A 23,793-nucleotide genomic window follows, 5' to 3' on the forward strand; every position below is an offset into this window, starting at 1 on the left:
CAAACTATGATGAAGTATAAGAAGGTATGACAAAATACAAGAAAGTACAACTGAATACATTACGCATAGCACTCCAGCAATCAGCCATCAGTCCTGAAGTCTGAATTAGCAAAAAGAGCTGTTCCATTATAAGGAGCTAGTATATATTCCCTTTGGCTAACAAAAAAAGAGTGATGATGTCACAATCATACTTGCCAACTTTTTCTCGTTGGCTTCAGGGAGATCCCGGGTGGATGTGGGCATGCAGGGGCGGGGCTTGACAAAATGGCATCACTTTGGCCCCGCCTCCTAAACGATTGTCACAATTTTGGCCAATTACAGCAGGGGGTGGGGCTATAATTACGCGATTTTTGCGTCATTAAGACCCCCCCCACTTATCTATTGCAGGGGCGAGAACCGGTAGGTTGCCCTGCTCTCCTGGGAGCCCGAGGGGTCTCCCAGAAATGCAGGAGTCTCCCAGACATTCCAGGAGAGTAGGCAACGATGTGTTAAAGAAAAGCAGCTAATGAATCTCTAGAGACTGAAGTGTCTTTTACATTTCTCCATGAAAATGGCCACCTCCATAGGCATCAATACATGGACATAGGACACAATTTCTGAACTGTGTCATCATGCCACAGATGGCGAAACCCACCACGTCTTGTACTGGCTCAGCATCAGGGAGAATGCCAGACTCTTCAGGGAGTGAGGGAGATCACCCCTATTTCAGGGAGTCTCCCTGACATTCAGGGAGAGTTGGCAAGTATTGTCACAATGTACACAAAGATAAACTAAGGTCTTTCTTCATTGATCCATGGGTCAAGTCAGTCCAGTACAATGCAGATCATAGGTCAGTTCAAATAATTCCTCTCTAAAAGTGGGGGCAGCTCACTAGAACAGCTGAGCACATGTTGTGCCTGATGGAACTGACTAAATTCAGTTTAAACCAACCTATTAACATGTAATGCATACTGTATTATAGAGTATCAATCTTATAATAATCATAACTAGCAATCGCAGTGTGCGATCGCTTAGCTGCTGATACCGGATTTCTTCTGATAAAATGAGGAAGACCAAACACCATACATTTCTTAGGACATAAACCACGAATAACTTTAATGTAAATTTAACTTTGTATAAATAACCTTTAAGCCTAACTAATAAACTTATATGAGGAATTTTATTAAATGTGTACTATTTACAAATGTAAGTGTACATATAAGTATGTATTTTGTTTACCCATGCAATTGCGATATGAGACATAGCAAAGTAATCGCACCGCAAACCAGTATTAATCAATTTAGCCAATCAATTATTTGACTTCTGCAAACTGATGGAAGATTATCTAAAGGCTAAAACCTTACCCAAATTCCTCTCCTTTGACTCTAATACAACACAAATGGGCCCAGTAACCAGACTATTTTACCATAGAACGTCTCAGAAAACCTCCTCTTCTGATCCAACGTTCCTGATTGAACATACTGCTCTCTATCAAACTGCCCCCTTGAGATCTCAACACAGACCGGCATACAGCCAACATTCTGCTTAATTAGCAACTCTACATTCCTGAGTCAGTCAGCTCTTTTTTTATAGCTTCCAATAATAAGAGACAAAACACTTTGGATCCAGTAGCTTTTCCAGGATATGGGACATATATCTCAGCTATAGACTCCAACCTACTCAGACAACCAAAAAGTCCCGGAGCCCAAATCCTACAGCGGAAAACGAAGGATGTTGTACTTTTATATCTGCTAATTCTACCAGAATGTAGCTACATAATAATAGCAGTAAAAAGGATACTGAAAGTTGAGACTTGAAGAATCTACAATCTTTTTCCATTTGAAGTAGTAGGAACCACTTGTAATGTTCATAAAATGCTATAATTAGTGCCGGCGGAACATTGTAAGCCTGTTAAGCGCGCCAGGAGGGCGCAACGCTTACCAGGGTGCTCCTCCTGACTGCCGACTATGACACCTTCCCCTTAGAGACCGAGTTCCCACTCTGAACAGTGCAGGCATCGGAGTGGACACCTCGGTACAGGGGGTGGCACGTGTTCAGTCTTCCTCCAGGGAGGTGCTGGAAATGGCACGCTGGCCTGACTGTAATGCTAAAACATGTACCCATTTAAAGAATAATAATATGCAAATGGAAAGAAGACTTGATGTACGGGTTTATATTGCCCTTATATACATATGTCTTACAGTTAATGGCTATTTTTTCTTGCACAATATGTTTTCGAAAATGCTTCACAGTACATCAACATAATTTTTTATTTATATAGTGCCAGCAAATTCCATTGCGCTTTAGAACTGGGAACAAACACAGAAATAACACAATACAAGTCTGATCTTCCTCTCTCACTGCACCACATCTGCTTCACAACTTTGCAAATCCCTACACTGGCTCCTAATGTCCTTCAGAATGCAATTCAAATTACTCACCCTTACCTACAAAGCCCTCAGCAACACCACCCCAGATCTACCTCTGACCTGAGCCTCGTCTTGTCTCTGGTAACCACCTTTCACTCCCGCCTGCAAGACTTCTCCTGTACTACCCCCCACTTATGGAATTCTCTACCATGCCCAATAAGGCTTTCCCACAGCCTTCAAATCTTTACACGTTTTCTAAAAAGTTATTTTTAAAGCTTACCTTATCCCTGATGATACTATTCACACTAATACACCCTCAAAGCTGTCCAAATATCCACTCTAAGCCAAACTCGCTCCTTTTGTTTCAGCTGTGTCCTCTTCCACTTAGAATATACGCTCTCTAATGAGCAGGGTCCTTTTCATATCCTTTGTTTTCATGTTTGCATTTATTTTAACTGGCTTATATGTCCTTGTTTTACTTATGTCCTATTTTCCTTATTGTACAGCACTGCGGAGCACTGTGGCACCTTACAAATCTACGATAATATTGGTAATAATAATGATAATAATAATAATACTAATAATAATAATAATAATACTGGGTGATAACAGCAATAGTATCATCTGGTCCTTTTTTTCTCTTCTTCAAATGCTGCTTTTCCTTTAAAAATACTTGTGAACAAATCTCTGGCCAATGACATCTATTAAAACTTGTGCAAAGGAAAATGATGTTGTTGCTAGCAGCAACCAGATTCTATAGGAAATCCTAGGAAATGAAAGTACACATATGGTGATTGTCAACATTTATGATGACACCCTTGTACAGATTCTAAAAACACGCAGTAACAAAATCAAGTAATACAAAAAAGATTATTAGAGCTTTAGTGGCAATGAAATGGTTTGTATCTTTAAAATAAAATGCATTTAATGGCTTACTGCGAGCTGATAAGTATGCACGTCTGATGCTATAACATGGTTACGATTGTTAAAGAGACCTTGGACGGAATAGTGAGTGAGGCTACAAAGCCACCATTAATTTTTAACAATAGCAGAAGCTATGCCCTTGCCTCTTCTGTGATTCACTGCCTATTGTCAAGCGCATGAGCTCCACATTCATCACAATTCAGACGGCGAACGAGCTTCCCTGACAAGTCATCCAGCTGTATACTGCAACATGTTCACTAAATGGGCTTAATTTGACAGGTTCACAAGTACTTGACTAAGTGTATTAGTAATCAGGCTGTCTTACCTCAGAACAGCAGCTCCAGGCAGACATGCACTTGCAGATCTATTCTAACAAGAGCATTGTATATCTGCCTGCAGCCTTTGCTGCAGACTTAGAATACCACAACTCCTAGTCATAATATCATTATCTTATTTGTATGCAAGGATTTCATGTGAAAAGTTGCAATGTTTCAATGTGGCAGCACTCTCACAGGCAGAGTTTAATCCAACTATAAGCACAGTACAGAAGCACAGTTCAGAATTAGCTTTGGTGTTTTAAAGAACCCCCAAATGTATAATAAGAAAAGAATATTAATCTAAAAGTGCTTCTTGTAACATTCACAAATATATAAATAAACGTTTCCATAATTTAGCAGAAATGGTTATAGTAAAACATGACAGTCAGTGTCAGCATTACCTCAGCATTACCATTGGGCGAATCTAAATGGTTGTATAAGGTGTTATGAGTTAGGTCGGACCTAAAACACAGAGAGGTCTATTTATTAAAGTTTTTCCCCCTTGTAACATAACAATGTATGGGGAGTGCTCAGTAACGCTATGTATTAAAAACTGACAGGTGAAATATTTCTTTTTTTTTACTTGTTAATGTACGCCATCTGAAGCTGGCGTACATTAACATAAGTGAAACTTTACACTGAAAACAGCGCTGCTCTGACGAGCAGAGCTGCACAGCGCATGTGTGGAGGGATCACATGAACCCTCCATCACATGCTTCAGGTTCCTGCAGACACGGATCTCTGTGCGCATGCCCGAGTTTACCAGTCGGCGCATGCGCACACGGAATGAAAGAGGGACGATCGGCATCGCAGAGGGAGGAAAAGAGAAGAATACAGTGTTAGGTAAGTGTAAGACTTCACAGGAGCAGCCGTTTTTCGGAACGGCTGTTCCTGTGTTGATTTTTAATACATATGAGAAACTTTTTTTTCAATCCGTATCTATGCGATGAGGATTGAAAAGTTTCTACAGAAAAAAACGAAGGGTCATAAATAGACCCCAGAATGAGTGATATTAAGAGTTATTTTACCCGCAGCTTCTTACCTGTGAATCTGCTGGCTGCTGCACGTCTATGTCAATGATAGACTGGGAGTGTGGCACTGGACAGGATGTCATAGTCCAGTGTCACACTCTCAGACTAATACGAACAGAGGATGCACTGGTGTCACTACGCTATTTGCATAACTCATGAGACATACTAATAAGGGGAACTCCACTCAAAGTGCAGTTTCTCCCACTGGGGAAAGTCCAGCATGGGACCCTACTCTGAGTCCGATAAGGTAAGTGAGGTGAAAGAGATTGCAGCTTTTGAGTGACCTTCCCTTTGCCCTCCACTCCCACGGCTGCAACAACTTTAAATTGGTAAACTTAAATATTCAGCCACTTAAGTGATAATGCAGCTGCCTCTCCTGTAGTTTGTTTGCTGGACTTATATTCATGGAAATGTAACCTGTCAACTCACTGTATAACCAAGTACCACTTAAATATTAGTAGGGCCTCATGCATTGTAATCAGGCAGTGCCTCATGATATCAAAGATTCCTGGCATTATGGATCCTTTTATTTTGTGTTGGTAACAGGTCCACAGTTATGTTGAGTATAAAAGTTTATGGCAATGTTTAATTTATAGATTTTTTACATTTCTTAATTTAAATTAGTGGCCAAATTGAATTATTTATTATTGTTTTGTAATAAACTATTGTTATTCATTTTTGGCTAATGATGGTTTTCCTTTAAAACATTAAAATGTAATCATTTCCTCAAAAAGAAGTAACTACAAGAGAAAGAAACCATATTGTACTAAGACGTAATTTCTGTAGTTCTCTAAATCAGTATATATAAATTGCCCTAGTGCCAGCGGTCCTATTACACTTTCCTACATGCGTTATCCTTCTGTTTATAATGAGCACATTTTGGTCCCTGCAGTGTAAGCATCTTATGTGAGCTTTGTTTCATGCTTTGCTTCGTGCTGTGGTCCCTTGCGAAAATAAAAACCTCCATTCATTTCCCAGGAGGCCACCAACATCCAGGGTAAGAGCACGACCTTTTGTGATAGCATCATATTTTTCTCCCCTGAAAAATGATCCTCTGCAGTCTCTCATGTCTGGCTGTTATTTGTGGATGTTTCTATAATATTGTTCTGTTCTGTGGATGCTGCTGTTATCCTGCAAAGAGCTTTAAGGAAAAAAGAATCATAACAAAAGATTCAAATATACTATCCACTGCTCTGACTTAAAGTAGAACAGAAGAGAGAAAATTTCCTTTACATAGCCAAATCCAAATGTAGATTAAAAAAAGCTTTAAGGTAACACTGGTACCTCTGTGGGTTTATAAACATCTGTTACCATCTGGATTTGTACCCCAGTTTGTAGTGTGAAGTTATATTAAGGCCAATTATTAGGAGTGCTGGATGCGTACTTATATTCATATTATAAGAAATGTCCAGACCATACAATTTGTTGGAGAGGTGTTTATTTAGATACCAGCGCAGTTCAAATTCATACCATTCAACTCTTCCACAGCCTCCAAATCAATATGCAATGCACTTTTTGCCCACATTGAGACTATAACTAAAATCAGGACTGCTGAGGTATGCATATTAGAGCCTAGAGTAAGATTGTGACCAAATGGAAAGTAGTTTCAGATAGTTGATTGTGATGACTATTTCTCCATGCAGGGCATCTTGTAAACTAGATATATGGGTTTATATGGGTATAACCTTCCTTAACTATTTTCAATCAGGCCAACACCTACTACCCAGCACTATACACAGACAGGTGTCTAACTCTTTACATCTATTGGGTTAAAGCACTTTCTCCACAAAATAGGACTGTAGCTATACATTGTAGTGATGTGCGTACTCACTGGTAGATTCTGTCAACAAGCACAAAACTTTTGTTAAACAAATTATAAATGCATTGTTTATGTGTGGAGATCCTCTGATTCGTTCTGCCTTCATTTACATTCCATTATATAACACTTTTATAGTGAGTGATTTGACAGGTGGGTGGGGCTGTTTCTTGAGGATAGGAATATAGATTGGTCTAGAGCAGTGATAGGCAACTTAATACACTTCAGGGGCTGCATTGGTGGCCATCTACCCATTAAAAGGGGCACAATTTACCCTTAATCTATATATATAATAGTAAATTCTATCGAAGACATAGTCACCTATAGTAATAATATATCAGCAGGCATTTTAAACAATAGATGCAAGTTATCACAAACAAATGTGACAATTAAGTAGGACAGAGCTGACGACTGCAGCTGAAAGCTCGGAGGGCTGCATGTTGCCTGTTGCCCATCACTGTTCTAGGAAAATAGTCAAGGCTTCTATTTAGCAAAACGGATTGAACAACTTGAAAAGCCACAAAACAGGGTTTATATGTCAAGTCCGACCCAGCACATGTGGGTGTCAATGAAATGGCTACTAAAGGATGCAATAGAAAAGGATGTGAAATTGTTTTCAATCTGGATCCAAAAGTGAAATGATTAGGAGTAATTTTTATCCTTGCTACATCATTTTGATGTAAGACATGTATAACAATAACACATTCTCCCCACACAAAGATGATCTAAACAATATTCGTCTTCCTCTTCTTTCTCCTCCTTCATACCCCTCCTCCTTTATCATCCTGTTCCTCCTCCTCCTCTATTCTCCTCCTCCTTCATCGCATAGAGCCCTCCTTTATCCTCCTCGGAATCAATGCAGCTTGGCGGTACATGCACTCACTACACTGCTCTGGCTCCTAGAAATGCTCATTCACACAAAGCGCAACTTGAATGTATAAAAGGATCACAATAAAAGTATAGACAAAGACCGTAACTCTTTACCGTGGATGTGTAAAAAAATAAACCCGATTTAAGGGGAAAATAAGGCTGTGTACACTAATGCACTGAGGACTGTCCGGCACTTGATGGGAGGCTGAGGGTTGGAAGCATTGAGCTGCCATATCTTCTGCAGGCTTGTACACGCTGCACATGTTTCTCTGTGTCTGATTTTTGCCAGGTAAGATTTATATTCCTAGCCTGTCCAGGCAGTCCATTATAGGACTAGCCTGGGAATGCATATATCACCCGCTCTCATCAGTGCATGATATTGGCTCTGCCCCCTAGAGAAGGAGTCTTCAGGCATTGGGGTCCACCAGGCGTTTTCAGGGGCCATACCAACAAAGGAAACAACTATGCCTGTGTTTCAGGGGCTGTACCAAGTTATAAAGATCTTTTTCCTAAAAGTGTTTAGTTCAGAGTATATTAATGGCTTTAGTTTTCCTAAAATTGCTAAGTAGCCCACTACAGGGACATCATGGGCTATCTCTAGGAGCTGTGCTCGGTATTTACCAGGGGTTACCAGCTGACTAGTGGCAGTCCAGGGCACATGTGGAGCCCGCATTTCCATGATCCGGTACAGCAGTCTTTTCTCCCACTCAATTCGATCCCCATTACCATAGTCAGTCATGTCATTTTGGCAGTCATATTTACTGGTGGTGGTTCAAGGGTTGTAGCTGGTAATCCACCAGAAACACCTGGTACTGAAGGTGGGGTACCAGCAGGACCATCGCTCAACTCTGACTGCAAGTGCCTGCATTGACAAGGTTGCTGGCTATCCCTTTTCCAAAATTTTGCACAGAAGGACTTCAGTTGGAATCTCTTCTAATACTCCTACTTCCTGTTAGGGCTTCCCAGTAACCATCATAAGCTTTTAGAACAAGGAAGAAGAGGTCCTCACCTATAGCAGCCAGGGCTGCCAAGAGGAATTCAGGGCCCTGGTACAACAAATTCATGGGGCCCCCCTTATAGTCGAGTATGTAAAAAAATTTGCGCCGCCGCTAATTTTTCAGTGGTGTGCTCATGCATTTGGGGGCGTGGCAAATGCGCCATTGGGGCGTGGCTAACAAATCAAAATCACTAGCCTCTGAATTCTCCAGAGCGTCACATTTGTCCAAGCACTCCTGACTTTCAGGACATCTAGCACCGCAGTTTAGTATAGAAAGAATGCAGTGTGTACACAAAGAGTTCAGTCTTGGCCTGCACCTTAAAATTGGCATTGTCCCTACTAGAATCACAACATTTCACATACTGTCCTGCTCTCTCCTACCTGTTCTTCTCACTTTCACCACCTGTGGCTGCATGTTTCTTTAGTTGTGGCTTGTCTGGATCCTGTAATGCTGGGGGCCCTATTTGGAAGAAAATAGCTACATTTAGATAATTCCAAACAACCCTGGTGTTAAATCAATACCATCCACGATTAATAATTAGGCCTTCCTCCAGCTCCAATATTACAATAATGTGCCCCTTCATCATCGTCATGCCTTATGATCACACTGCGCCCTCCATGCTGCTTTTGCCCCCTTCACCTGGCTCCCCTTCATCACACTATACTATGCTGCTCCCCCCCTTTTTCAATCCCACTGTGCCATGCCTCCTCCCCTTTTTAACCCCACTGTGCCATGCTGCCCCCCTCGTTTTTTAACCCTTCTGTGCTGGGGCCCCCTCGTTTTTTAACCCTTCTGTGCTGGCCCCCCTCATTTTTTAACCCCTCTGTGCTGGTCCCCCCTCGTTTTTTAACCCTTCTGTGCTGGCCCCACCCCCTCGTTTTTTAACCCCTCTGTGCTGGCCCCCCCTAGTTTTTTAACCCTTCTGTGCTGGCCCCCCTCGTTTTTTAACCCCCTCTGTGCTACCCCCCCCCCTCTTTTTCCCCCCCTTTACTTACCTTTTCCTTTTCTTCTCTCTTCATTCTTGGTCCTGGCTGCTGCTCTGCTCCATGCAGACTGACTGCCGGGGGCGTGACATGATGACATCACGCTCGGCATGCAGTCTAAATGGAGCAGAGCAGCAGAGAGGAGGGACGTGCTCACGTGAGTATGTTTATATATTGTAAATTACCCTGCTCCCCCCACCAACGACCGAACTACCCCCCCCCCTGCCGAAAAAGAAAAAAAATCGTTTTGAAAAAAAATTACTTTTGAAAAAAAAAGAAATAATAAAAAAAAATCGTCGGCGCGAGGGCCCGGCCCGGCCCCCCTGACATGCCCGGGCCCGGGTAATTAGTACCCGCTCCCCCCCCCCTCGGCGGCCCTGATAGCAGCCACATTTTCTGTAGAGTTGAATGCACTCACAAGTACTTGGATGTCCCAGAATTTAAACTCAGAATTAACAAGAAACTGGTAGCGCAGAGGTCGGAAGCTGAGAGACAGCTCTAAGGAAGAGTGCACAGAGTGACTAGGTGCATGCCAGAGGTTGTGGGTTATAAGAGTTACAAAACAGGCCAGTATGATGTGTCTGGTAACAGGTGAGAGTAGGCCAGAAAGTCAAGCCAACATATCAGGAGCAGGCAGCAAACAAGCGAAGTCAGGAAACAAATAAAAGGGTAATCAAACGGCAGTTCTCAGAGCAAAGAACAGGATCAGCAATTGCATGGTAAGGACACTATAACTGTCAGGGAGGATAAGCCCTTACTGTCTTTTAAACTTAGGAGAGGCAATCAGAAAAGGAGGGGGAAGGCACACCCGCATGCCAGCATAGGAGACTACAATCATGTGATTGTAGTCTCGATCGCGCGCCCCGGTTGCCTGTCAACAGCCAGGCGGAAGTATGCAAAGGCGTCTTGGTGCCCAGGCAACAGCTGGGATGCTAAGGAAAGGAATCAATGTCCCGGCTGCCTGGGCAACAGCCAGCACACGGCAGCCTCAGATAATACTGAGACTCATCTATTTTGCCTCTGGCATGTCAAAGAGGTAGCCCTTCTGGAGACAAATGGGGATCCTCTGAGAAATAAGCCACTGTAGAGGGGCCTGTGTGGGACCTGTCAAGTACCCATGTTGCTGGAGACCATCATTCTGCAGCTGTCTGCACTGGTTGCAACAGAAGCGTTGTTGAGATTCCGTAAACTCTGGAATGTGCCTTCTCAGAATTGCACTGGCTGCCACTGTGATGCATAGAGCACCAGACATGAGAAATTTTCTCAGGGTTGCATCTCAGGACTTCGTAGGAAGCGTCGGGTTGATCCACTTTCATGCCCTGAGGATCCTTGACTCCTAGGTTGGTTAGCTACATACACCAACAGGGCTGATTATTCTGGGGTGGCCGGGTTATGATCCACCACCCACTATAATTTTTGGGACCCAGCTTCTGCAACAGCTGGTCCAAGACTATCAAGTTTCATACACTCTCAAAGATGGTTGCTTCCCTTCCAGCTACTGGGAAAAAGTCATCCTAAGCTGGCTCACTGTCAGGATAAGGGAGTCCTGGGGCTAGATTTACTAAACTGAGGGTTTGAAAAGATGAAGATGTTGCCTATAGCAACCAATCAGATTCTAGTTAGCATTTATTTAGTACATTCTACAAAATGACAGCTAGAATCTGATTGGTTGCTATAGGCAACATCTCCAGCTTTGGTGCAGTATCATACTTCCACATGGGGTGCTGCTGTATTTGTGCTTTTTGTCCTGCTCCTGTAATGAAGCAGTTAATCTACTTTGCTGCATTCCTTGGCATTTGGTGAACTGTACCTCTGTGTGTCGCTTAAAACCCTGACTCTCCCAACAGTTTGTGCCAGATCATTGAATCAGTAAGTTAATTGATGATGTCACTCTACTACAGTCCATGGCATCCTGTATTTCTGCTAAGCTTGTTACCTTGCTCCTGTTACTCCTGATGTGGTTACCCTATGAATCTGCAAACCTGTATCCAGTGGACCTTTCAGTCCTCTTTTCTGTCCTGATAATCCTATGCACCTGCAGTCTCTGCTTGTGACCTGGTTATCCTGTCAAACTCCAGTCCGTATTCCTGTCTGTTACGAATTCTGTATGTTGTTTGATGACAAAGACAGGATCACACAGTAATTGATTGGTAAATTGGCAGAATGTATTTGTTACAAGCATTCACTGTGAGTTAAGGATATGGAGACCTAGTACTGGAAGCTGGAATGCAGTGAAATAGTATAAAGGCAGAAACACATCATCATCATCATCAACATTTATTTATATAGCGCCAGCAAATTCCGTAGCGCTTTACAATTGGGAACAAACATTAATAAGACAATACTGGGTAATACATACAGACATGCATGAAGTTGCAGATAGAGCACAGTCTCTAAATGTAATAATGTGGTGTTGCAGAGGCCACAGATGCAACTTGGAGCTCCTCTTGGAATGATGCAGGTAAAGTACTGGACCACAGGCAAAAAAACTATAGAAGGAGTAATAGGAACTGAGGTTTGCAGACAACAGTTTCTGGCAATACTTGATAGCTTATTTGTACACTGAAATTTAAAGTTGATCTAGGACATGCCTTACCCCAACTATAAATCTGCCATCACATTTTACACTTACCTCCCCCTCCAATGCAACATGGTTTTGCCTAACTTGCTTACTTTTGCTTAACTTTCCTTAATGAATCAGGCCCTTAAAGTTGATATTTGTGTGATACATGAAAAAACACACAGTATTTAACTTATGTGCAAAATGTAACTAATTTACACCCCTTGCATTGTAACATGGTTTTGTTTAAGAGACTACTTACTCAATATTTAACTTAACTTTCCTTAATGTATCAGGCCCTAATCATGCAGAGTATAAAAGGAGAAATAGGAGCGGAAATTCAGGGTAACTCTGCAAGATTGAAAGTTCTCTAAATGTAATAATGTGGTGTTGCAGAGGCCACAGATGCAACTTTGAGCTCCTCTTGGAATGGTGCAGGTAAAGTACTGGAGCACAGTCAAAAAACTAGTCTTCAAACGAACTTATAAATGTCTAAGCTTGAATTGCTGGATTTGAACTAACAGGCATACTCATGGCTCCTCAGGAAGTTCCAGATAAAAAGTAATGATCTGCAGCATGGAAATGCAGACTCTCAGAAAGGAGAGCCACAGGTGATCATCCTCAGTAGCTGAGCAAAACTAACTAACCCAGTATATATAACTAGAGCAGCACCTCTGACAGAATTAAGGTACTGCAAGAGCTGCAAAATATAAATGATAGAGTGCCAATACTGGCTTAATTATCATGTGCATTTGCAGTCCTTGCTCCTCATCTGGTTATCCTGCCCAATCCTGATTCCTAACTTTTATTATGTATATCATGCTTTCATTCTCCAGTTATATTGCACAACCTTCTTTCCAACTTTCTTTTGACAGAAATGAATAGCTATTTGTTTTGTGATATTATTTGTATCCCCCCCAGCTTTGTTACAAAGTGATCTGGCTCCACATGGAATCTGTTGGAGAGGTCCAGCCTCCTAAGGATTTTTCAGGCAACCCACTACAGCTTCAGACATTTCTGCAGCAGGTGGTTTAAAGCTTGCCCTGTGGATTTTACAACTGAAAAAATATGGTTGGTGACATGGACATGTGCTTAAGGGGGTTGCTAAAATATGGACAGACTCTTTATATTTTGAGGACAACCCATTATTCAGAGACTTAAGTGCAATTTATGTGTAGAGCAGAGACACAAGAAATGTCCACAAAGCTAATGCAAATCCACAAAGCAAAACCTCAGCAATTTTACTGTAAGATTATGTTTCTATATCTTTGTCTAGTTCAGCTCCTGCTATTGTGTGTGATTTCTTTAGTCCTAAGCAACAGGCTGTGCTAGTTCCCAATTAAATACAATTATTGAATTTTCTCACTCAATGTGTCCACTATTTCTGTGTACACCTGCTGGAGTATCTTCATGAAGAATGTAAGTATTTTTCATGTTCACCTGATTTAAGCAGGGCTGCCAAGAAGAATTCATGGCCCGGGTACAACAAATTCATGGGGCCCCCCTCATAGTGAAGTAAGCCCCAAAATTTTTTTGCGCCGCCGTAAATATTAGGTGTTTGGTCATGCATTCAGGGGCGTGGCTAGCCAAACGGCGGTGCAAAAAATTTGGGAGGTGTGGTCATGCATTTGGGGGCGTGGCAAACATGCCATTGGGCGCGTGGCTAACATAAAAACCACTAGGCTCTCAATTCGCCGGAGCGTCACATATGTTCAAGCACTCCTGACTTTCAGGACATCTACCACCACAGGGTAGTATACAAACAATGCAGTGTGTACACAAACAGTTCAGTCTTGGCCTACACCTTACATTGGACACAACATTCACCAAAAATTGGTATTGTCCCTACTAGAATCACAACATTTCACACACTGTGCTGCTCTCTCCTACCTGTTCTTCTCACTTTCTCCACCTGTGGCTGCTGCTTTCTTTAGTTGTGGCTTGTCCGGATCCAGAAATGTTGAAGGACCTATTTTGAAAAAAAAATGGCTACATTTAGAAAATTACAGCCAGCCCCAGCGTTAAATCAATAGCACCCACGATTAATAATTAGGCCTTCCTCCAGCCCCAACATCAAAATAATACTATTCACATTTAATAAATAAACCTATTTCCCTTCCTGCAAACAGCCCCAGCAATACCTATTTCCCGCAACCATCACTGCCATTAAATAATTCATAGTCACATTTAATAAATAGACCTCATTCTCCCTAAACTCACCCCAAGATTCAATAGCCCCCAAACCACCCCATCTAAAATTAATAGTCCCTACTATTAAATTGCCTCACCATCACCCTACAAACAAAATAGCACCCATTAATTAGCTGCCACCTACCTCACACACACTACATTGCAACAAGCCCCCTGTGCCATCACACACACAATACTGTGCCCCTTCATCACAACTACACTGTACCCCCTTATGCTCACACTGTGACCTCCATGCCGCTTTTCCCCCTTCTTTTTTACTTTGTGCCTCTCTCCCACTTTTTTTCCTCCTCTGTTTCTCTCTCCCCAATTTTTTTTTATTCCTCTGTGGCTCTCTCCTTTTTTTCCTCCTCTGTTCCTCTCTCCCACTTTTTTTTTTATTCCCCTGTGGCTCTCTCCTTTTTTCCCCTCCTCTGTTCCTCTCTCCCCAATTTTTTTTCCCTCCTCTGTTCCTCTCTCCCCAATTTTTTTTTATTCCCCTGTGGCTCTCTCCTTTTTTTCCTCCTCTGTTCCTCTCTCCCACTTTTTTTCCCCTCCTCTGTTCCTCTCTCCCCAATTTTTTTTTATTCCTCTGTGGCTCTCTCCTTTTTTTCCTCCTCTGTTTCTCTGTCCCCTTTCTTTATAGTACTGTCCCTCTCTGTTTTCCTCCCCTTGCCTCTCCGTTTCTTTACTTACCTTTTGTCAACTTCTTTCTTTTCTTTTCTGCTCTTCTGTCTCCTCTTCTGTCTTCTTTCTTCCTGCTGGCTGCGGTGCTCCTCACTGACTGACAGGCGTGACTTGATGACGTCACGCCCGGCAGTCAGTGTGAATGGAGGAGAGGAGGGACACGTGAGTATTTTTTTTTTTTTAGTTTATTCTTCCTCCCAGCTCCCAAGAAACCCAAGACCCCCCCCCCCACGGGAAAAAAATATATAAAAAGTTAAAAAAAAATAGCGCAAGACAGAAAAATAAAAAAATAAAAAATTAATTAGCAGCATGGCCGGGCCCGGGTAAACTGTACCCGCTCCCCCCCCTCTCGGCGGCCCTGGATTTAAGTGTGATGTTCTGGAATTGGTCTTACTGATGAAGTATTTAAAAGTGGAGGTGCTTTCAAACAGGCTTTAATTCAAAATATTAGACCTTCTGTCCCTAGTCACCTTTGACTTCCTTCCCAGAGGATTCTCCCATCTCTTCTGTTATAACTAGCAAAGTACTAACAAGCGTAGGAGGATAAGAAAACCTCTGCAGTTCAGTCCTTCATTGTCTAATCCATAGAAAACTGCAGTTAATGCTTTGGACATACAGGATTATTTTGATTCCTGACAAACTATACACTTGCAGATGTTCCTGAATCACCAAAGATTATCATGGTCACTGAGCCACTGACATCTATTCAATGTTCTCTACAGCAGCCATCAATGTTCGCTTACCTGTTCACCTGAGGAGCTCCTTTTTTATTTGAACAACCCTTGGCACAACTTATACTTACTCAGTTTTCCATCTGAGCCAGTGCCCAGTCAAACCTTAATGCAGTGCCCTAACTAGACATTTCAGTGCCCTGGGCGAGACAGGGCACCGGCGCCCCCCATCAAAGTGGGAGTGACATTTGCCAAGTGGGTGTGGCCAACCTAATGTGGGGGTGTGGCTAGCACTTTACTGAAATAATTCTGCTACACATATTTTCAAATGCATGATATATATATATCTATCAGAGCCAGATTTACACCTCATGGGGCCCTAGGCAAGATATTGGTTTGGGCCCCCCCTTCACACACACAGTGGCCCCTCACACACACATAATACACACACATAGTGGCCCCTCACACACACATAATACACACACACAGTGGCATCACACTGTGCCCATCATGCTGTTTCTCTCCCCTATTTGTCTCCCCTTTATTGCTGCTCCATTTATGATACATTTCCTCCCCTTTGAGTCTTCCCTCTATTGCTGTGCCCCTTTATGATGCTTTTTCTCCCCTTGCTTTTTGTTTTTCTCTGGGTAAAAGAGTAGGACAAATGAGCAACTAAATCTAGCAGTAGTAAGCCAGTATCAATATATACATATTCGTGTTTATTTAATAACATGGTGCAGAAGAACTGCTAATGTAGAAATATACAGTTGGCAGACTGTCCTGCTCTCTCCTACCTGTTCTTGTTGCTTTCCCTACCTGTGGCTGCTGGTGTCTCTTGCTCAGTTGCCGCTTGTCTGGATCCTGGAATGCTGGGGGCCTTATTTAGAGGAAAAAAAATGGGTACATGACATTTAGAAAACTCCAACCATTCCCGGCATTAAATAAATAGCACCCATATTTAAAAATTAGGTCTCTCTCCAGCCCCAACATTAAAATGCTAGTGTTCACATTTAATAAATAAACCTATTTCCCTCCCTCCAAACAGCACCAGCAACAAATTAATAGCATTTACGTTTAATAAATATAACCATTTCCCACAACCATCCAGGCATTAAATAATTAATATTCACATTTAATAAATAGCCCTCTTTCCCAAACTCAGCCCCACATTCAATTAAAAGTCCCTTTGCCATCACACATACACAACACTGACACCAGCCCCCTTGTCAACACACATACAACACTGACACCAGCCCCCTTGTCATCACACACACAACACTGACACCAGCCCCTTTTTTCAACACACACACAACACTGACACCAGACCCCTTGTCATCACACACACACACACACACACAACACTGACACCAGCCCCTTTTGTCAACACACACACAACACTGACATTACACCCCCCCTTAACACTTACCCTGCAGCCGCGCTGTCTTCTCTGCTCACATGGAACGATGGCACCTGTCACATGGTGTGCGTCCCGTGTGACATCTAGTTCTTATGGGATTGGCCACATATAGGGGGAGGAGGAACGGATTCGTGACCACTGGAAGGAAGGTGGCTGGTCCAGAGAAAGGGTACTAACCACCTTCCTTGTTTAAAAAAAAAAAAAAATATATGCACAGCACACACACCAACATCTAGTGGCACACCAGGTACACTGTCTGCCATTTGGTTTAGTTCAGTAGCCCGAGGGTGCCCCGGTATTGTGGCAATTACTACTACTTCAACTTCATTAATAAACAATTCTACTGCTGGTGGCATCTTGTTGGGATTTACTTCTACTGGTGGCTTATTAATGGACGGTTGGTTAACTAATGAAGATCCTCAGTGCTAATTTTATCTTCCTATGTGTTCAAGGGCAGGTGCATTACATTTTGTACTCAGTATTTCAACTCTTCTGCTGAATTTTAAACCATAAATGACCCCCCCATCTGTTTTACTAGTGATTTTAGATTCAACATACAATATCTGGTACCAGAACATCTCAGAAAACAAACATTAGTTCAAAATAGATATTTAGTGTAAATAATCCACGTACTTACATAGACTCAGACTAAAAAGATAGGGTTAGGTATAACATCCACCTCTTCTCCACTGAATGTATTCTGTTTGCTATATCAACACACTGCTGTCTGTGCATATACCCTGACAATCCTGTAGAACTGTTTACAGACTTGGCAGTTCGCTGTGACCTGTCATCCACAGCAGTGTGCAGGGGAAGAAGGAGAAAAAAGGATGTCTGGTAACTCCCACCTTGCAGATCCTGGTAATCCCTGGTGGTGCAGGCAAAGATGATGTGTAACAGTGATTTTTTTTCTCCCCCCTCTCTATTCCGTTTTGTTTTTATGACGTCCCTGCTCAGACACTGATAAGAGCTTCCAGCGTCTGCAGCACTTTGGAAAGTGAAAAAAACCAACATGCAACTCCAGACACTGACAGCCCATGCTGAGTGAGTAGCGATAGAGTGGTGAGAAGCAGGAATGGGAGGGATGAAGAAGAAAGCAGACCAATGCCGGGGCTGGCCACTAGTTTGTCAGGGCGGCCCTGATTATCTCGGGCTGATGATGGTCCTTTTCCTACAAAAAATATAAAATAGATTTAAATCTGCCCCTGCCCCCCTCCCCAGACTCGCGGCAACCCCCCCCCCCTTGCACGAGTTGCGCGATTTTTTAAACTTTTTTTTTTATATTTTTTTTCTTACTAAGTGCCACAGAGGGGAAGGTAGCTGGCCGCTGCTGCGCCCCATCGGGCTTGTGCCCGGGGCGACGGCACCGCCCGCACCACCCTAGTTACAGCTCTGCCTTAATGGCCCTTACACACAGAGTTTACAGTTGCTGACTCCTTTTGCCAGGTGCCAGCTGCTGCCTCCTTTTGCAAGGTGCCAATTGCTACCTCCTTTTGCAAGGTGCCAGTTGCTGCTTTCTTTTGCAAGGTGCCAGTTGCTGCCTCCTTTTGCAAGGTGCCAGTTGCTGCCTCCTTTTGCAAGGTGCCATTAGTTGGCTCCTTTTGCAAGGTGCCATTAGTTGGCTCCTTTTGCAAGGTGCCGGTTGCTGCCTCCTTTTGCAAGGTGCCGGTTGCTGCCTCCTTTTGCAAGGTGCCAGTTGCTGCCTCCTTTTGCAAGGTGCCATTAGCTGCATCCTTTTGCAAGGTGCCAGTAGCTGCCTCCTTTTGCAAGGTGCCAGTTGCTGCCTCCTTTTGCAAGGTGCCATTAGCTGCCTCCTTTTGCAATGTGCCATTAGCTGCCTCCTTTTGCAAGGTGCCATTAGCTGCCTCCTTTTGCAAGGTGCCATTAGCTGCCTCCTTTTGCAAGGTGCCATTAGCTGCCTCCTTTTGCAAGGTGCCATTAGCTGCCTCCTTTTGCAAGGTGCCATTAGCTGCCTCCTTTTGCAAGGTGCCAGTAGCTGCCTCCTTTTGCAAGGTGCCATTAGCTGCCTCCTTTTGGAAGGTGCCATTAGCTGCCTCCTTTTGCAAGGTGCCAGTTGCTGCCTCCTGTTCTGTGCTTACAGTGACTGCCTTCTGTTCTGAAGTTCCAGTTGCTTCCTCTATTTCTGACATTCCAGTCATTACTTCATGTTCCAATGTCCCAATTGTTGCCTACTATATGAATTGCTCATGTCCTGATATTTCAGAGATGACTGACTCACGCTATATGGTCTCTAAGATGTCTTCTTTACTCGAGGTCTCTAAGTCGGCTGTCTGAGGTCTCTGGGATAACTACCTTGCCTGAGGTCTTTGAGACACCTACTGGGCATGAGGACAAACCCAGCGAGGTACTGAGGATTTGGTATTATAACTAAAGCTTGTTTCTGCTCTATTTTAGACAAACCCATTATTTAAAGTCACAAACTAGGAAAAAATAAGAAATCAGTGCTATACGTGTTTTGCAGTTTATCAATTATAGTTGTTTTTTTTATATATGATTCTTAGTAGTTGCTACATACATTTCTTTCAGTATTTGTAAATTAGCAGAGCAGTAAATACTTTTTCAGCATTTAATTTAATAAACCTTTTTTTTTTCTTTATGAAACATTGTTACTTTTGCGCAGCTTTTAATTTTCCTTTTCCTACATGGAATTTAAGCAGGTGAAATGTTTGATTTTTCAAGAAAGACATTGCCTATCCACATGGGGGTTTATATTGCTAGTCAATATACAATTGTAATACATATCTCCCAAAATCAATAAGAATTCATTCTCAGTAATGGTTCAAGAGAAGCCTTTTAGAGTTCTTTCTGATCTACTAACATAAGAAGTCATTATCAGCAGGATTTTATTGTATGTTTTTTTTTAGCCCAAAGACATACGTTTTTATGCTCAGACATCCTGCTGGATAAATAAATAATTTAAGAGATAAATATCCCCGGTTTATTTTCCGTTAACAGATAACTGCTAACAGCATGCCTAAGTGATGCTGATTTTGGCATCTTGTCATTACATTTATTAAAGGGGTTTTATTTTAAGAGTAGACAAGCCCTCATTAAAGCTGTATATAATGCCAAAACATGCATTAGTAACTCAGCAAGTCTCAAGTCTGTGCTAGCTATGTGAAAAGTCGATCTCAGGGAGTGAGAAACCACAAAAGATTTTCATCTGTTAGGTTTATGCAATGCAAGCTAACAGCTGAGCAGTCCATCCACGATTTAAATAATTCAGTCAGCTTCAACAGAAACTGCTCTAGTTAACTCGGGGAAATGAAAAACAGTACGCCAATGAAACAAATGAAGACATGTTCTCTCCCTGCGCATTCTCATCAATGAACCTCAATGCACAGGTAAGCTCTGTAATGAGTGAATCCAGGAAACAACACTGGCTATATTGCTTTTCAGCCAAAAAAGAGCTTTGAACAGCAAAATAATAACACAGTAGAGAAAATATACAATTAGCTCTGTGCTTGCAACTAACAATCACCAATGTAAATATAGTTTCTATATATAGGAGAGGGACATAATTAAAATTGCTGAAGCTAAAGCAGATAAGGGATGGCACAATCTGTCCTTGGAAACTAGCCCAATTAAAGCTAGCCACTCCTGCAGACCTAGTTGATCAATTTAATCTTTGTCCACCGAATTGGCCTGATATTGCAACTATGATGTACACAACCTTCAGTGGCAATGCAAGTGTAGAAAATATTTAAATAATGAAAATTTATACAATATTTGGTATAATTAACAATTGTTTTAAAGTAACATTTTTTAGCAATTCCACTAACTGAATAAGAACCTGTAACTAACTTTTAGCTGTCTTCACAAAATGATTTTAGACAACCATTTTCGGGGACTTTGGAAACAACCAAAGTCCCCAAAAATGTAAAGCCTGCAAAATTGATATACTCACTTTTTGCGTCAACACGTCCCAAATCAACCATTGTGAGCAAACCTAAACTTATTAGATCAAAATTGATTGGGCAGAACAGAAAATCTGGTTGGTTGACGTCTCTCCTCTCATTGACATATGTGTTAGGTCATCAGCTACCCCTGAAGTAGAAAGTGCCCCCTACATATAAATATAATCAATGGGCCCTATTACTACATGGCTGGAACTGACCATGTGCGGCCCTCTAGGTGACCTATGGTACTAGCAACAATGGCCCCCCTGCAGGATAATCATGCCTTTAAAGTCTTGGAGCGTTGTGGAAAACCTGCTGTATGACTGGTAGTATGAAACAGTCAGATCCTGTAAATGGTCACATGACTAAGTACTGTATATAAAATAGATTGTACACTGCTTAGTGCACTAATAGTAGCAAGAAAAAGAAAAAAATGAAAGAAAAATGTTATAAGGTTTTAATCTTAACGTATTTCCATGGTAAAGGCTGAGGATCAGCAAGTAGGAGAAACATGAGGATGACAGACTCAGCCATGACAGCCCCCCTCTTTCAACCTTCACATCTTCACCCTCAGTAGTTTGTACCTCTATTATGCTATATACTTCTGATTTTATTGAAAACAGAATGAGGGACAAAGATTGCCATGACTCTTTTAAAAAGCCAAGTGGAGCTGAGTTTTGAAAACATGGGAACATAAACATTGGTGAGGAGAGGGGGTGAAGAAAGGCAGACTTTAAATTAAGGACATGTTCATCTTTACCTACCACAATTAGCCTGCAGTGGAAGGTGAAGGGGCGCTGTGAGCATATTAGTCTATGGCAACCTGAACCCTTCATCAGGCCCTGGGGGTATATATACAGTATCTTTATTATTTTATTTATCTGGCCTAACTTCACCCAATATTAATTTGTCATTTTTTGGGTGAGCATAACATTTTTAGATAAGTAAGTAAAACCCTCTAATAAATATATCATTCTTACCTGTACGCCGGTTTTGATAAATGTTCTTCATATTGTTTTTGAGATCAATCAATATGTCAGTATACTATTTGTTTAATACCTGTTAAATGATCAAATAAATCCTATCTCTCTGAATATATATGTAGAATATTTTATCAAACAGGAAAGGCTCCATTGAGAGGACAGTTTTCAGGTAATACATCCCAAGCTATGCAACTGGCACCCAATACATATAAGAATACATATAGAATACATATAGAATAAAATGAAATGTCCGTAACATCACAGAAAACACCAGCTTGATATCAGATATTTCAATACATTGTCACTGTTGAACATTTTTCTCACAACGCTGTGTTCTAGTGAATGTGTTCAGACCATTTAGTTCCATTTGTGACAATAATTTCATCTGAAAGCATGATGCTGAAAAGTGCTATTGTAATCCCTGTCCTATTCTCCTAACTCCTTTGTTCTGGTTTTCTCCTCCAGTTGGTACCACCCTATTTCTGTCTCCCCCTTTCCTTTACGATGTAAGCTCTCACGAGCAGGGCCCTCTTTCCTTGTATTCTTGTAATATTCCATCACTCTCTGTACCTCTTGGCCTGCTTCCCTAGCTCTGTTTTCTTAAGCTTCAGCCTACTTCTCACTGATTAGTATCATCACGCTCACTCACTGTCCCAGAAATATTTTGAGCTGTATCACCATGTTGCCTATATTTTTTTTTTATATTTATTCATTCATTCATTCATTCAGTATGTCTGATCTTTGTATTTTGTTCTTCATGTATTATGTTGTATCATGGACCACTGTTTCTGTATATGTCATGTACGGCCCTAAGGACCCTTTGTGGCACCTTATATATAAAAGATAATAATATTTAATTAAAAATGGAAAGTTAGAGAATTTAAAATGAATATGTTTATTGACATCTCAACAAATTATGTCAGCATTCCTAATATATGGATTTATCAACATATTTCTGATTTTTTTTAAATATAATAAAGCTAGTACATTCATAATCAGAAATGTGACTTTTCATTAACAGCAACAAGGAAAAGATTGTTGCTTTATATTACTAAATGTAGAAGCGTACAACTCCTGACTGAACACCAGGTGGCAACCTCGCTCAATTAATCAAACTTCATAATCAATGCATTTGTTCAATTGGGATACTGAAATTATACAGCACATTTTAATTTACTGGAGTGTAGATAGCGTGCAGCAAGCAAACAAATTATACTGGTTTCTTGTAGTTTTACAGACTTTATTGGGCTATTGGAGTGAGCAATATTCTTGTACTTTATCCAGCAGAGAGGGGAATTAATATTGGTAATATTTGTTTGTAATTTTTCTAGAAATAGTTTGTTATTTTATTCTGTGTGCTGTTCTCCAAACCAGCAGATTAAAAAAAGTTTTAAAACACAATGTGTAGCATGCTTACAAGAAGAAATCAAAACATCTGTTGAAAAATAAAGCAGTCTGATAAAATAAAATTACTAATATTGTTTTGTTTTGTAATATTTTGCAGTGCAGAACAGTGGGGCATTAAGTATTTTGCATACTACTTAGTTGAACTACAAGCAAGCAAATAACATATTTAAATAAGAGAATAAATGTTCAAACTTAAAGCATAATACAGAACATACAAGGGACAGAAAGAATGCGTTCCCTGGTCCAGAGAGCATACAATCAAATGGGGAAAGATAAGGCTTGAGAAGGAGTTGTGGGTGATGGTAGGCTTGGCTGGTGAGAGAGGAAGAAGGCTCGAGGGGGAGTCTTATTGTGCATGGAGTTGTTTCCAGAATAGATAAAGTGGTAGCAAGTATATAAGATGAGGTCATAAATGCAATAAACATAGTGGTGGTAGGAGGAGAGGGCTTTGTAGGAGAGTGGGTTACTGGTAGGAGGACATATCCTGACAGATGAAGTTAATTTCACTGGTGAAGTCGTGTCAAAGTTAGTGGCGGTGAAGGAGAAGGCCAGTAGAGGTGGGGCTAGGCAGTAAAGGTACTTGAAGGTGGCACTGCGGTGATGGGGGTTGGATAACTGGGTGGAAATTAAAGTCTTAAAATAGGATTATTTAATGAGAGGACAAATCTGTATGA

Source organism: Mixophyes fleayi, chromosome 6, assembly GCF_038048845.1.
Source record: "Mixophyes fleayi isolate aMixFle1 chromosome 6, aMixFle1.hap1, whole genome shotgun sequence".
NCBI classification, from domain to species: domain Eukaryota; kingdom Metazoa; phylum Chordata; class Amphibia; order Anura; family Limnodynastidae; genus Mixophyes; species Mixophyes fleayi.